Source organism: Mya arenaria, chromosome 10 (assembly GCF_026914265.1).
Source record: "Mya arenaria isolate MELC-2E11 chromosome 10, ASM2691426v1".
Classification (NCBI taxonomy): domain Eukaryota; kingdom Metazoa; phylum Mollusca; class Bivalvia; order Myida; family Myidae; genus Mya; species Mya arenaria.
In genome coordinates this window covers 66752832-66767321 of record NC_069131.1, presented here as the reverse complement: position 1 = coordinate 66767321, position 14490 = coordinate 66752832, and positions in this window count along the sequence as shown.

The following is a 14490-nucleotide window of genomic DNA, read 5'->3' as shown; positions in this document are numbered from 1 at the left end:
TTGCGTTTAGTACATTGAATAGACAGCTGAGTAAGGCGGAGTGAGGTGATTCTGTGATGTTGGTCGCCCTCGAACGGTATGCATTTGAAACATGGGCATCAGTTACATTTAATATTTTACTGTAACAGGTAAAACAATTAAAGGGACTTTTTTATTTAGGACAGTATATTCATATTTATTGTTTTTATCTGGTTAGCAATTACAACACAGTGTAATGGAAGTAATTACGTTGCTGTACGAACAATGGATACACTAATGCTGATGAAACGTGCGTAATGGGATTTAAAAACGGGTAGTAAATGCGACAAACTAGCACCAATCTCAAGAACTCATATCGTGACGTTCACATACTGTTACATAGCGTAACGTCGTGAAACGCGTATTGGGAATTTGCTTTTAATGAGATTGCGCGTGCACATTTGGAAGATATCGTGGCAACCCTTGTTAGGAATGTAAACTCGTATGTATAATATATTAGTGAGTGCGATAAATGCCGTTATTCTAGCTGTATCTGTTCCTCTAATTATAGTTGCTTTGGGAAATTACAGGGTAATTATGATGCTTGTCGTGAATGCCGCCATAAACGTCCAACAAACTGCGTTAAATGCACCAGCTCAAGCAGTGGCTAATCATGCGATCAAGGTTATAATGGATCTTACTGATAGTAACAATGTGGAACTGACTGTATAAATTGCATATGCGACTTTGATGGAGCTGCTTGAGACTGTAACATGCTATGAAAGTACTCAATGTGAAGTTTGTGTCATTGGAAGAAATGGTCCAAAGTGTCAATAAGAACGTTCGTATCCTAGCGAAGAGAGAAAATGTGAAAGAGCAAATGGAACATGTTCTTGCATAACTGGTTGGATTTGTGGTAGATGTAACAAATGTGCACCCGATGCCTATGTCAAACAGCAGTTCAAAATGTACAACTTCTGACTGCTATACTTGTTGTCAGTCATATGTTTTGGGTATAAATGGGTCAAATTGTCAGTATGGCTGTGGTAAAGGTTGTGGTGATAACGAGTGCGACAAATCCTATGAACAGTGTCGCTGCCGAAGCAATCTGTACGAAGGAAAACAATGTGACTCTTGTGATACAGGAAGATGTGTACAAGAGAATTGCAATATGTGTCCTTGAATTGCTACTCGTGTTCAGCAGCCACTGTTCATTATGACAATTGGCTTCGCTTGGGTTATAAATGAGCACAAGTGTCAAGAGAATAATTGTTTTATTTGCTCACTGTCAGGACAATGTTTCACCTGCATACATGTTTACGTCAGTTTAACATTAATTAACAGTCTGGTGACAATATTTTGTACTCTCATATTCATAACAGGATGGAAAGCAATCAGAGTCACCAGGGGCCTGTATAGGAGGTTGACTCGGATTTGGGGTTGTAGTACTCGCACTCCTTGCCATTGTCATATTTCTCTTTGTCAGAAAAAAATAGTTTGAGAATAATCGCGCAAACAAGGTTGATTTGAAATTGTGTGAAAGACGTGTCATTATTGTTGTGAAGTAAGGTGATCGAAGTATTTGAAAAGCCGTCAATCGAATGTAACCATAGTACTTTTATCACGTTTGTACACCGAATATGACATTTGAGTTATGATTAAATGCCATTTAGAATACAACTTACATTTTTGGCTTATTGTTATGCAGATAGGCTTTCATTAAGTACTAGGCTTGATCATGCAGAATTCCAACTCTCGCTGGTGTTTAAAGGTCCGCATACTTCCACTCATCCGATACCTGCGTCAGATTTTGCGTTTACAGTTTTCAGCCAATGAGGCTCACTCCGCCCTTTCCTAGTTATTAAAATCTTACATCGTGTCAGAACTATTACTTGGTTGTAAGGAAAAGCCATGTTTGCTTGTTCATCTCTGACTGACGTTTTTAATGCACACACAGGAAAGGTAATGTTATAAGTCTATTTTGAAAGGAACTGTATTTTGTCTTTGGACTAAATGAATATATTTACTTTGTAAACGTGTACCCCGCAGAGTTATATGTAAATGTGTACAGTCGTAGTTATGAGGTAAAAGTATATATAATACAAAACGAATTACGGGGATAATCCCAGTAGCCTATTATTTAAAGAACGACCCTGTATAAAGGTACAACGCTAAGGTCCAACAGATATTTAATGTTATGAAACGTTTGTGTTTAACTTAAGCTCCATCGTCAAGCCAGGGGAAGAATTAAAATATCGAATATGTTAATCAAACTGATCAATTTCCAGTTATGCCAAATATGCAACGCATATTGTTATGAAACACATTTAGTATACGACCTAACTATTGTCTATGGTGAAATGTCACTACGGATATATGGCAATTATTGAAGGTTTTTAAGGTCCATGAATTTTTTTACTGTAGTCTTTGTTCTATTATTCTTCTGTCTGTTCGACTTTTTCTGTATCTTCTTCTATTATAGCAGTCTTAAATCTCACATGGTTCAACAACCACTTGCAACAAATCAACAATAAAAAATGTACCTTTTTTGTTTGGCCCATTGACTCTCAAGTATGTAAGACCATTTGTAAATGGTATTTTAAAGCAGCAACTAGCTCGAACGCCACCTTGTTGTGCAAAAAACATCAACGATACGCTGAAATGACATTGTAAGTGAAATTGTATAAAGGACATCCAAACAATTTATTTAACTTCTAGTGGGTCTATTAATACAAAAGTACATCAAAACATTACGTATAGTCAACACATTGTGTATGCAGTTCCATTTAGACCTTTTTCGATGGTTTGTGTAGTAAAAACAGTTTTCCCCAAAACGTCTGTTTCTCATTTCAGTGTCAAAAAATTGTCAAAAGATGGTTCTGTCTTTTACAGAGGTAGAATGGTAGTATGGTTTATTTAGGTTTGCAATATGCGGAAATTGGAGGCAAATTTATGTTTACTTCTGGTTTGATCCAAGGTTGCCACCTGAAACATGTTAAATGCAATTGTACACATTTATCGTTAATTTGAACAAGTGCACTAGAAGAAACGTTATTTCAATACGAGTTAAGACAATAGGTTATGCAATACATAATAGGTAAACACATACCTTCGATTTTAATTTAATTATGAGCACTATACATTTATATAAAGAACAATCGACTCATGTTTAAATTCGAATTAAAGTACTCTCGCAACCCAGCGACCATGGTTCAGAAGAATAACGCTTCTCCGTATTCCACATCGTGTAATGTAATAGTTGTTTACCTTATACTAAAAAGAACAATATCGTTATACGGCAATTTTCATTTATTTAACTTACAAACAATCATACCATTAAAATGATTTTACATATATCCCGCAAAGGACCAACACATTTTACAAAATGAGTCTTGTCCTTCCCAAGGGCCCTTCCAATACAAAAACTGGTTAAGGTGCAAAACATCACAGAGTGATTCCTACCCTCATCCATATTTATGCGAAAAATTACAGAAACAAGCTTAGTAGCAAAACCCGGTTTAATGGCACTGGGTAAAAGACAAATACATAGAACATAAAATCACAAACAAGAAACATGGAAGAACAGCACAAAACTTCACAAGCAGCACAGTGCATACATACTATATATAAAAAGTAGGTATGTTTATCAAGGATTGTTAGGTGCCGCCCGGGAACAGTCAGTAAAGCCTAACTACTATGTCGACCACACGTTGATTTATATAATGCAATAATCACCAGTGCAAGACTGACAGGACATGTGCTGTTCAAATATCATATTCAACTGGTCAAGAAGACATCACTCTTTAATAAACACGACTTAATTATCGGTAAGATGTGTCTGCCCTTCATTAGACAGACGTAGGGGCGAATCTTAGGGTGAGGAGGAAATCATTTTACCTAAAACATTATATTATTTTAGGTTTCATCCCTTTTGTTTACTCGTATATACATTTGTTAACAGATTGAAAAACCAGACATTTTGTTTTTGTTTATTGAATTATGTTTGAATTTGTGGCTAGTCCACGTATTTGTTATTGTTTTATTATTCTAATAATTGTATGGTTGAATGAAACATTATCGATTATGAACTTGTTTAGTTCAATGGTTTTCATATATGTTGTAATTTACGTATATCAAAATTGAAAAGATCAACGATCTATACTCGATCACTCTACTATGACGATTAAACTATAGCTGTTAGTATACGAAAGGTGTTTACTTTGGTGGTTGATTAAATGATTTTATTTATAAGCTTACATTAAGAAGATAACTTCTAAATATTATTACATGTTTTCTAATTGGTGGAAAAATTCACATCGAATTTTAGGATTCGAAAGCAACTTTTGAGAAATTGAGAATTTGATACTACAGCAGCAGCTGAGAAAGACTATGTTTGCTGCGTGACATCAAGTATCAAGCAGCTCGACAGAATTAGTGAATGTTACAAATAAAATACCGTAGCGTATCATAACATTTAAACTTTGCGCAATAAGAAGCTTTTACCAGCGTGACAGCAATGTACAGGGAGCTCTTCAGAATTCGTGAACTCTGAACCATATGCACTGAGTGACTACTGACGATGACCGAGGGCGGTGTGAAATACCGTATAGAATACGAGCCATGCATGGGGAATGACAACACGGATGTTAAAGTACCTGTTGCCGAATGTCAAGATGTAGGACGCTTAAGAGACATTATGTTGCCTAGCAACGGCGTGTACAATCAAGAATCAGTGACGCAAAGAACTCGGTCAGATGATTTGTCAGGTGATCGGCCAGGTGATATAGCATGTGACTTGTCATGTGATGAGGACAGTTGCCATGGAACCGAAGATGATTTGAGTGACGTGGACGACGAGGACTTCCGGGTAATTGAAGAATATCGGACTCTAGTTAAGCATTACAGAGAACTCCCGAAGGAAATGTGTGTACAACAGATCATGCGTGATTATGCGTCGAGCGAAAGTGATCTTGAAAGACTGCGTTGCCATTATTTTAAGCATCTTAAACACATTGATGAAACATTTCCATTCGGCCAAACTGCTGAACTGAAGCGGCGGGTGTTTACTAGGAGTGGAGAACCGTTACCAATTCGGTTAGCAAGGGACATTTACAACATTATAGAGGTAACAAAGGGCGGTGATCCTAGTGTACTGAAAAACATGATAAGCACCGGCAAGGGCCGTAAAAGCTCAGTCGTTTACCAAAAGGCATTGAAAATTCAAAATACAGGGCAACAGCCAGAGAAATGTATCTGTGCTATTGAGTTAAGCATGCTAAAGGACACTGTTTCATCGTTACAGGCAGGTTTTATATTGCTTAAACAGTCGTTAAACATAAATGACAAACTTAGATCTGAACAATTGAGTCTCACCAGAAACGTTTTGCAAAGTATAAGATTGGATATACTAGAGTGTAAAAGTGCAATAAAAACTTCTGCAAGCTCGTCTGTAGATAAAATGACTGAACTTACTAGCTCATGTGTAGCAAGAATAACAGAGATGGAAGACAGGGTACGGAGCCTTGAGAGTTTTCTTGACACGGAGCATATTGTTACTTTAGCGGCGGTGCCGTCTGACAGTTTTGGGACCTTTGAAAATGGAGACTCTACTGTGGGGTTTCAGATGGCAGCATCTGAAACGTTACCACATGATGACGGCGAACAACGTGATAGACGTGTATGGGAGGCGGGGCCAGACCCCCCTGTGAGCGGCGGCAACAACAACACCACGTACATTGAAACGGAATCGCACCCTATTCCGGTTAGGGTCACCGAGCGTGAAGACTTTCATGTTGTGCAACGCAAGCGCGGTAATAAACATTTCTGTGTACTTGGACTTAGTAGTGAGGTAAATACGGAACTTTTATCAACTGTCATATCGACGAAGGGGCCTTCTGTAAAAGGCATCCGTGTTTTCCCTTTAAGGAAAAACGCAAAGCGGGTACTGGTAAAGCTAACTCTCGCGTCAGATGAACAAACTTTTTATGTGCTGGAGGATGACTTCTGGCCGAGCTACGTTACATGTGAGCCGTGGCGGTCACAAGGGTCGCTCCTGGAACCAAGGAATTGGTCGGCAACTTCAAGACCGGATGGGCGTACCGGCGTCCGCCGGGAGTGGGGCAATCGGATTACCTCATCTAGAGCGAAAGGGCTCTACGGAACCCTCAGGGAACCAAGCGAGCGCCAAACGAGTCGGCCGTCGGGGACTCATCGTGATATTCCTCCAAGGTTTAGAGCAGCAATGCAACAGATGGCGGAGGGACGGCGAGCGAATGGAGTCACACAGTGGAGAGAGTGCGAGTGGAAAAACCCATTCAGTACATTGGCTGAGTTAGTGGACTAATAAAACGGACGTTCATAAGTCATTTATAGTTAGCATTGTGATTGTAATTATGATTATGCGAACCATACTTATCTTTTTAACTATATTTATGAGTCTGTGCAATCTTAATCTATTTACATGGAATGTTACGGGAATTATGTCTAGTGCATCTTATCTTTGTGATGTATTAACTCAGGGAAATATAGACATTTGTGGTATATCAGAACATTGGTTGCTGCCATCCAACTCGCATTTCATGAACTCGATATCAAGTGATTACAATCATTATACATGTTGTGATAAAACTCTGAAGCAATGTGGGGTAGGAAAGGGCGGTGTCTCTATATTGTGGCAACAACGGTTTGACCATTTTATTTCACCATTGAATATAAATGATGATCGTATTGTACGTATTCAATTCCAAATTGTACCTGGACAATATATGTATATTTTTCAAGTAAACCTGCCTTGTGTAAACCACTCTCTTGAGATATATTATGATTATATTTCCATATTGTATGATTTTCATCATACCTACAGTGAAATGGGTCTAACGATTTTCATGGGTGACTTTAACGTCAAGGTGCGTGCGCCGTCGTTAAACAGCCGAGATAAGTGTTTGATAGAATTTTTAAATGATCGTAACATGTGTTCTATAAATACATTGTCATCGTGTGTACGTTCTGACAAAATACTTACGTATCATATGACGGTTGTTATACGTCACTTATAGACTATATATGTATACCACAGGAGAATATTGACTTTGTGACACATTGTGAAGTTGCGGATGACTGTTGTTTAAACGTTTCTCGACATAGACCTATTATTTGTTGCTTAGCGATTAAAATTGTTGACTGTATTGAAAATGAATTTAATGCCAATAATATTCCTAATTGTACTAACTGGAAAAAAGTCAAGGTAAATCACATTCATTGCTATGAATCTTTATTGCATTATGAGTTTAACCAGTTTACTATAGACCCATGTGACGAAAGGGGCATTGACAAACTGTATGAAAGTGTATGTGATAAACTGTTAGAATATTCGAGTAAATCATTTCCAGAACGGATCTTCAAGAGACACCTTAAACCATATTGGTCGGAAGAGCTCTCTATTCTACAGATTAATATGAAAGTGCTACGTGATAGCTGGTGCCGGGCTGGTAGGCCAAGAGGCGAAAATTATTCTGAATATGTTGAGTACAAAAAAGCGAAGTGTGCATTTAGACGTAAACACAGAAGAACAGTTAAAGAATTTCTGCAAAATCTGGACCATACGATTGAAAGGGCGGCTGAAACAGATTCCGATTATTTCTGGAAATCAGTGAAAGCGCGAAAGAATAGCTCTGTGAATAAGATTGGTGATGGAATTAAGTTTAACGGGGAGATGTGCAGAGGCCGGGAGAAAATTACAGAGCAGTGGGGCTTGTATTTTCAGTCACTTTATTCCCCATCAGAATCACCCGAGTTCGACGAGAATTGGAGAGAACATATAACAGAGGCGGTGGAGCAGTCATTTGCGGAAATTACCCTTGATCCAAAAGTTGTCGTGTCACCTGAAGTTGTGAAAAACGCGATAAAGACATTACCAAAGGGAAAGGCGTGTGGGCCAGATAGTGTTAGGTATGAACATTTGATTTATGGGCGAAACGGTTTGTCCAATACTCTTGCAAACTTGTACACTAGTATGTTGCGTCTAGGATATATTCCTGATTTGATGAAGCGTGGTGAAATAATTACACTCCATAAGGGCGGGAAAAAGTCAAAAGACGACCCCAATAACTTTCGCGCTATCACGTTGTCTTCTACACTGCTCAAACTTTACGAATTAGTACTGCTAAGTCGATGTAAGGACTCTATTACTCATAAGCTGAACAGACAGCAAGGTGGATTTCAGGATCATCTTGGTTGTATCATGACGTCATTTTCACTCCGGGAATGTCTGCACTTTGCTAAAGAAAACATGTCAACAGTGTACCTTTGTTTTTTGGACAGTAGACAGGCCTTTGACCGTGTCTGGACCGACGGTCTTTTATTCAAGCTTATTCAGCTAAACAAGGAGCGTGACAAAGAAACCTCATCCACAGTTATTGACAGTAATACCTTGGTTGCGTTTCAAAATATGTATTTAAATGTGACTAGCCGTGTAAGACATCACTCGAAGGAATTTCCAGTTTTACAAGGCACCAGACAGGGCGGGAAAAGTTCACCGTTAATGTACCTCCTTTTCATAGACGGATTAATCAAAGAACTGGAAAATAGTGGCAATGGTCTTTGTATCCATGACCTGAGGATGTGCTCCCCGACAGTGGCGGACGACATGGTATTGGTGTCTTTTTCTAAAACGGGACTAGATAACATGCTAGACATCTGTTGGGATTATTCTAGACGGTGGCGGTATTTTTACAACCCAGGTAAATGCTCAGTCGTTGTGTGTAATTTTTCAAGTAGCATTACCAGACCACAGCAAACATTTTCACTTGGTCAGAATTTAGTTGCCACCGTTGGTAAATACATGCACCTGGGTGTTGTATGTGATGAACATTTATCTGCCACCGAATCAATGCGCGAAGCGTGTATTAAACTAAGAGGGGCTTACTTTAGCATTTGTAGTAGTGGCATATGTCCTGAAAAGATCAGTGCTATAACATTGAGGACAATTTACCAGTGTGAAATCCTTCCAAAGGCATTATATGGATGTGAAATGTGGAATCAGTACTCGGCAAATGACATGAGAAAGTTAGAAGTTGCTCATCGTCATTGTATTAAGCACATGCAAGGTTTCCGCAAAAGTATGTCATCAAACTTTTCACTGTGTACATTGAATATGACAGATATCGAAACAATGATAGACTATCGGAAACTTCAACTATTTGGCCAGTTATGTCGGCTCCCATGCAAGTTTTTAGCCAAGGAGTTATTTGTGAATAGGCTTGTGCGATTTCTGAAATTAGATAAACAGTTTGGATTTATACCCGACGTTTACAGACTATTAACAAAATATAACCTGTTGTACTATTTAAATACATATGTAAATGATGCCATATTTCCATCGAAATTTGCATGGAAGAAGCTACTTGACATTAACGTAACTCGACCGGTAAAACATAAATTGTTTGTGGATATAACGAGCGTAGGGGGTAACCTAGCACTTGAAAATGTTGTGCAAGAAAATAAATGCTCCCCTCTTTGGAGAATCGCCAGAAACAGTCCAAAAGATCGTCCACTATGTGTAAAAATTCTAAATGCTATCGGAAACGTTGTTTCACGCCCATATCCACAGCGATGTAACTTGTGCAGTTTATTGACTGAAAACATGACTGAACATGTTCTTGGTTTTTGTCATATAAGAGACAAATGGCAGAACGAAGTATGGAACTCTATCATTAAAGCGTATGGTATTCGCAAGTTTAGCTTGTTTATGTCAATGCCCGATGCTGATCAGTGCCAGTATTTGTTAAGTGTTGCTTCGGCAAGTAGTAACGATTGCTTAACTTATTATGATGTAATGGTTGCATGTGTTAGGTGTTATGCTTAAACTATAGCACCTTATCTAAATGTACTGCTCGTGTACATGTAAACTAGTATGTGATGTACTATATCCGATATTAATTATGCATTACTGTATTTTGTATTATTTATTGTTATGAATTGCTTGATTATCAACCACATTTTGTAAATGTGAACAGATGAAACATGTACTTTACATATATATTATGTGATATCACTGTATATGTTTATCAATTGTAAATACGTTTTGCTCTTCATAATTGGAGGAAATAAATAAATATATGAATATTTCAGATTAATTACCGTACCATATGACATTCAAATTTGTAAATATTCAAATTTATGTGAATGGTTAAGATAGTTTTGTATTGATTTTGTCACAGTAAACAGTCGAAACTCTTTGGCTCGATATCGCTTGGCTCGATTTTCTTGTAAGCTCGTAATGTGTGGCAAAGGACCGATTTATTTTACTCTATGTAAGCACCACCGCTTGGCTCGATATTTGCGAGGCTTTAAGTATTCTGTCCGGCCCCTGTGATATTGAGCCAACGGGTTTCGACTGTATGTTTCTTTAACATTAAGAAAATCTAGACTGATACAAGTGTCAATTTAAATGAAATTTACAATACTTACATGTAACCAGAAAGCATAACCTGTGCAAAAATGTCTAATATTGTATTGCCAACAGGTGATACTTAAGCAGGTTATTATTTTTCATTATTTTCGACATGATTTTTTCATGTAACTAAACACTGTGTCTTTAATGAATGTTGCAAACTTTTATGTTAGTCAGATTGTAATAATCCTGTTATTCTTTAAAGTAAATACGTTTGTACTTCAATTCAATTCACTTCAATTCAAATAAACAAAAGCCACCGGCCTAAAATATACAAAATGTACAAAAAACAAACATAGTATAGTAGTTGTAACATACGATTTACACATTTATCATGTCTAACAGATGGTATAAATGGATTGTTAACTTCAATATTGTATTATCATTTTCAGTAGACATTAAAGAGTAGAAATCATTTAAACTATTCCCAGATAAATACCATTAAAAAGATATTGTCTACGAATAATATCGAATTTAGGACATTGAAAAAATGCATGATATTCACAATCAATAACTGTCAAATTTTGATTCAGACAATATATACAAAGTCTCTTATCTTGTGATTAGATATACATATTTGTTTTATCCAAACATTTTGTGTCATAGGTCATTGACTTTCTTGGGAATACATACGGTATCTTTTTCCCCAGATATTTAACCACATCATGTGTGACAATAAAAATTACATTTTACACAGATTTGAGGAATATATGTTTGACTCCAGTACAACCGTGTAAAATAAGCGTATTTTCCAAATTAGACACAATATACCAAACTGGAAAGGGTCGGAACATTTTCCAATAAATGCTTGATACCAAACTGGATGGGGTCGGATCATTTTCCAATACATAGTTTTTACCAAACTGTATGGGGGTCGGGTTATCCTCAATAAATAGTGCATAAGAACTGGATGGAGTTTGATCATTCTACAATGATAGTTTATACCGAACTGTACGGGGTCAGATCATTCTCGAACTAATAACTAATCTCAAAATGAAAGAGCTTGGATCATTCTCAAATAAAATCCTTATGCCTAAATGTATGGAACGGAATGTTTCTCCCATACATCATCTATACCGAACGGTATGGAGCTAGGCCATTCTCCGATAAATTTTATGCGTCACTTGTAATTACCTGACGTTTCATAACCTAACTAATAACTCGGTAAATAATTTACTCAAATAAATATAAGGCTATAAAATTGAGTGAATATAATAACGGGTCCTAAATTCCTATTGAGTCGTCGGCGTGTCCCATGTAAAAAGGTAAATTTCGTTTGGCATGTCAGGAATTTAACATTGCCTTGTTTTATGATATTTAAAACTAGAAGCTCATATGTTCACAATGAGAAATCGACGTGTCACATGTAAGAACAATGTATGTAGGTCCAAGGTCAAGGTCAAAATCATTGGTACGATATTAAGTGTGTACTTGATTGCTATTACCGTCATGCATAGTCATCAATATTCGAACACACATGGTCAAGTTTCGATATAACACCAAACTAACATGCAGTATGTACCAGCGTCTATGTCATTTTGGGCCTGTTTACACGTACATTAAGCACACATCTGGGGGCGTCGATTATCCCATACGCCTCTTATTACTTCTTAAGATGGGACAAGGAAGCTTGTAATTTAAACTAGTGCAGATTATTTAGATTATTTTACTACATGTTTAAGAAAGAAATGCTGTGATGTGTTATATGTTTTTTTCTAAGCTAGCGCTCCAAATTAAAGCTTTGTGTTCTTAAACCGTTGAATAATTAACGTTCGTAAAAATGATTATGTTAAATAACAAATAATCGATTATACATAGTGCCTTCGTATTTAGTTTTTCATTTTTTATTCACAGTGATATCAGTGTATTCTATTGTATTTAAATTATCAGTACTTACAGTAGATCACTGTTGGACTATTGACATTTGCCGAAACATGCAGGGACTTTTGTCTATTTATTAAAATGAAAACTTACAGGACTAGCCCAGTAGTCGAGTTTTAAAAATAAACCCTGTTAAAGGGCAAAAGGCAAAGGTTGCTGTTGCGATACAATAATTCATTTGACATCTAAAATTTAATTGATATATTCAATATACAAATAACTGAATGACTGACATGCAGTTATTAAGAATTTGTTCCCCAGGGACTGGGTAAACCAGGTCACGAGTTAGGCCTTACTATGTATGGTCAATAACAATTAAGACAATTTTTAAACGATTATTTATATAAATATAGCGGTATAGGGAGGGGAAACAAGAACAATTGTAAGACTGGTCTTTTATTTTATACTATATATACATATCATGACAAATATGGGGTTTTACGAACAGCCTTTTTTACTAAGTAGGAGTTTGTGCTTAAATGCGATGATTCGTTCAATGTTACTATAAGCAGACAGTTTAGCATTGCACATATCACATTCAAAGTTGTAAGGATACAAGCACTTTCTTGACTCTTTATATCTTTTACATTCGAAGAAAACTTGAAATTTTGTCTATGTGGTTTGAATTGTAATATAAAGATTTATTATCCCTAATATTATAAAATAAATATTATAATGGTCTAAAGATATAAATGTTCAAACCGTAGATGAATAGTAAATGTATTGGTCCTTGTCACAGAACGAAATATTTATCAGATGCAAAAGTGATATTTCGATAACAGCTGTACTTAATTCTCAATGTTGTGAATATTTATATTCTTTGCAGCAAAGTTGATCAGTGTATAATGTTAATGCTGTACATTTAAATGTGTATACACTATTTATACAAGATAAGTATTGTGTTGAATATATAAATATATTTGTGGGTACGATATGAACACACCAGTAAAAACAAATGGAATATAAATTGCTTAGAACAATTTTGTTTTGATGTACGCTAGAATATAATCTGAGTGTCTTCCCTCGAAATATTGGAGTAGACAATATGAACACATATCTTAAAATCGTTCTCCACTGTGTGAGTGAATTTTATATTTCAGCGATTTGATGTACGGTTGGACACACTGATGCTATTTCAATGTATTCCCACGATGTTCGAATACATGTTGTATTCAAAAGATTTGATATACGCTAGAACACACTAATAGTATCCGTATGTGTTTCTCTGAAGTTTGGGTACATGTTGTATATACGCTAGAACACACTCTTTGCAGAACTCGAACTGTGACTGAAAAAATAAACACGATTAAAACATGAAATGTAAATGAACATTAAAGTATATTCAATTCAAGTATTGCAGAACAGTTGTCAGTCTTAGAGGTCTACAGACGTTAAACGTAAACACAATTATCTTTACTATAGTCAAATTCAACAAGACACAAAGACACGTCATGTATTTAATCCATAATGACACTATTGAAAAATACACATGTACTGTTTGTAACTGTAACTACATGGAAACTATTTGAAAATGTAGGGAAACTTCCCGAAAGTAAAGAGACACTTTTTGAGACTACATGAAACATATTTTAAGAAACATCTTGGATACTCTTTGGAACTATGGGACTATTTATAAGGTCCGGGCGCCTCATTACAACTACATGTATACAATTTGAGTGAGACTACAGGAACACTCGTGTGGAAGTACGGGGACATCATTTGAATTCACAGTGAACTTTTCTGAAGCATTGATTCTTATTTTGTGAACTTCAGGGACACTATTTGAAGAACTACTGAGATATACTTGAACGTATGATGGTTGTAATCACCTGGGTTGGGATAGCGAGCCTTCGTCTGGCCTTTACTGACAGCATTTACAACACTGACCTCGTGTTCTACGGCCATCGTTTGCAAGAGTAGGGCAATAACACAGAACAAACCGCTCTTCCTGGCTCCGTCCCTGGTAATGATATTGCACCTCATTAACCAAATTAATAACGTTTCTAAATACATTTTAAATGCATTTTCTCATACATAGTTTAAAATGCCTCTTATAGATCTTAAGAATGTAAAGAACAAACTTGGAAGCGTTTATTTAGATAAAACAATAAAAAAGTAGTACATCTTGCTTGATATGTTCAAAATGCAAATGAATGAATTATTTACATGCAGTGAATAAGAATTGGTCCCCCAGTTGTTGA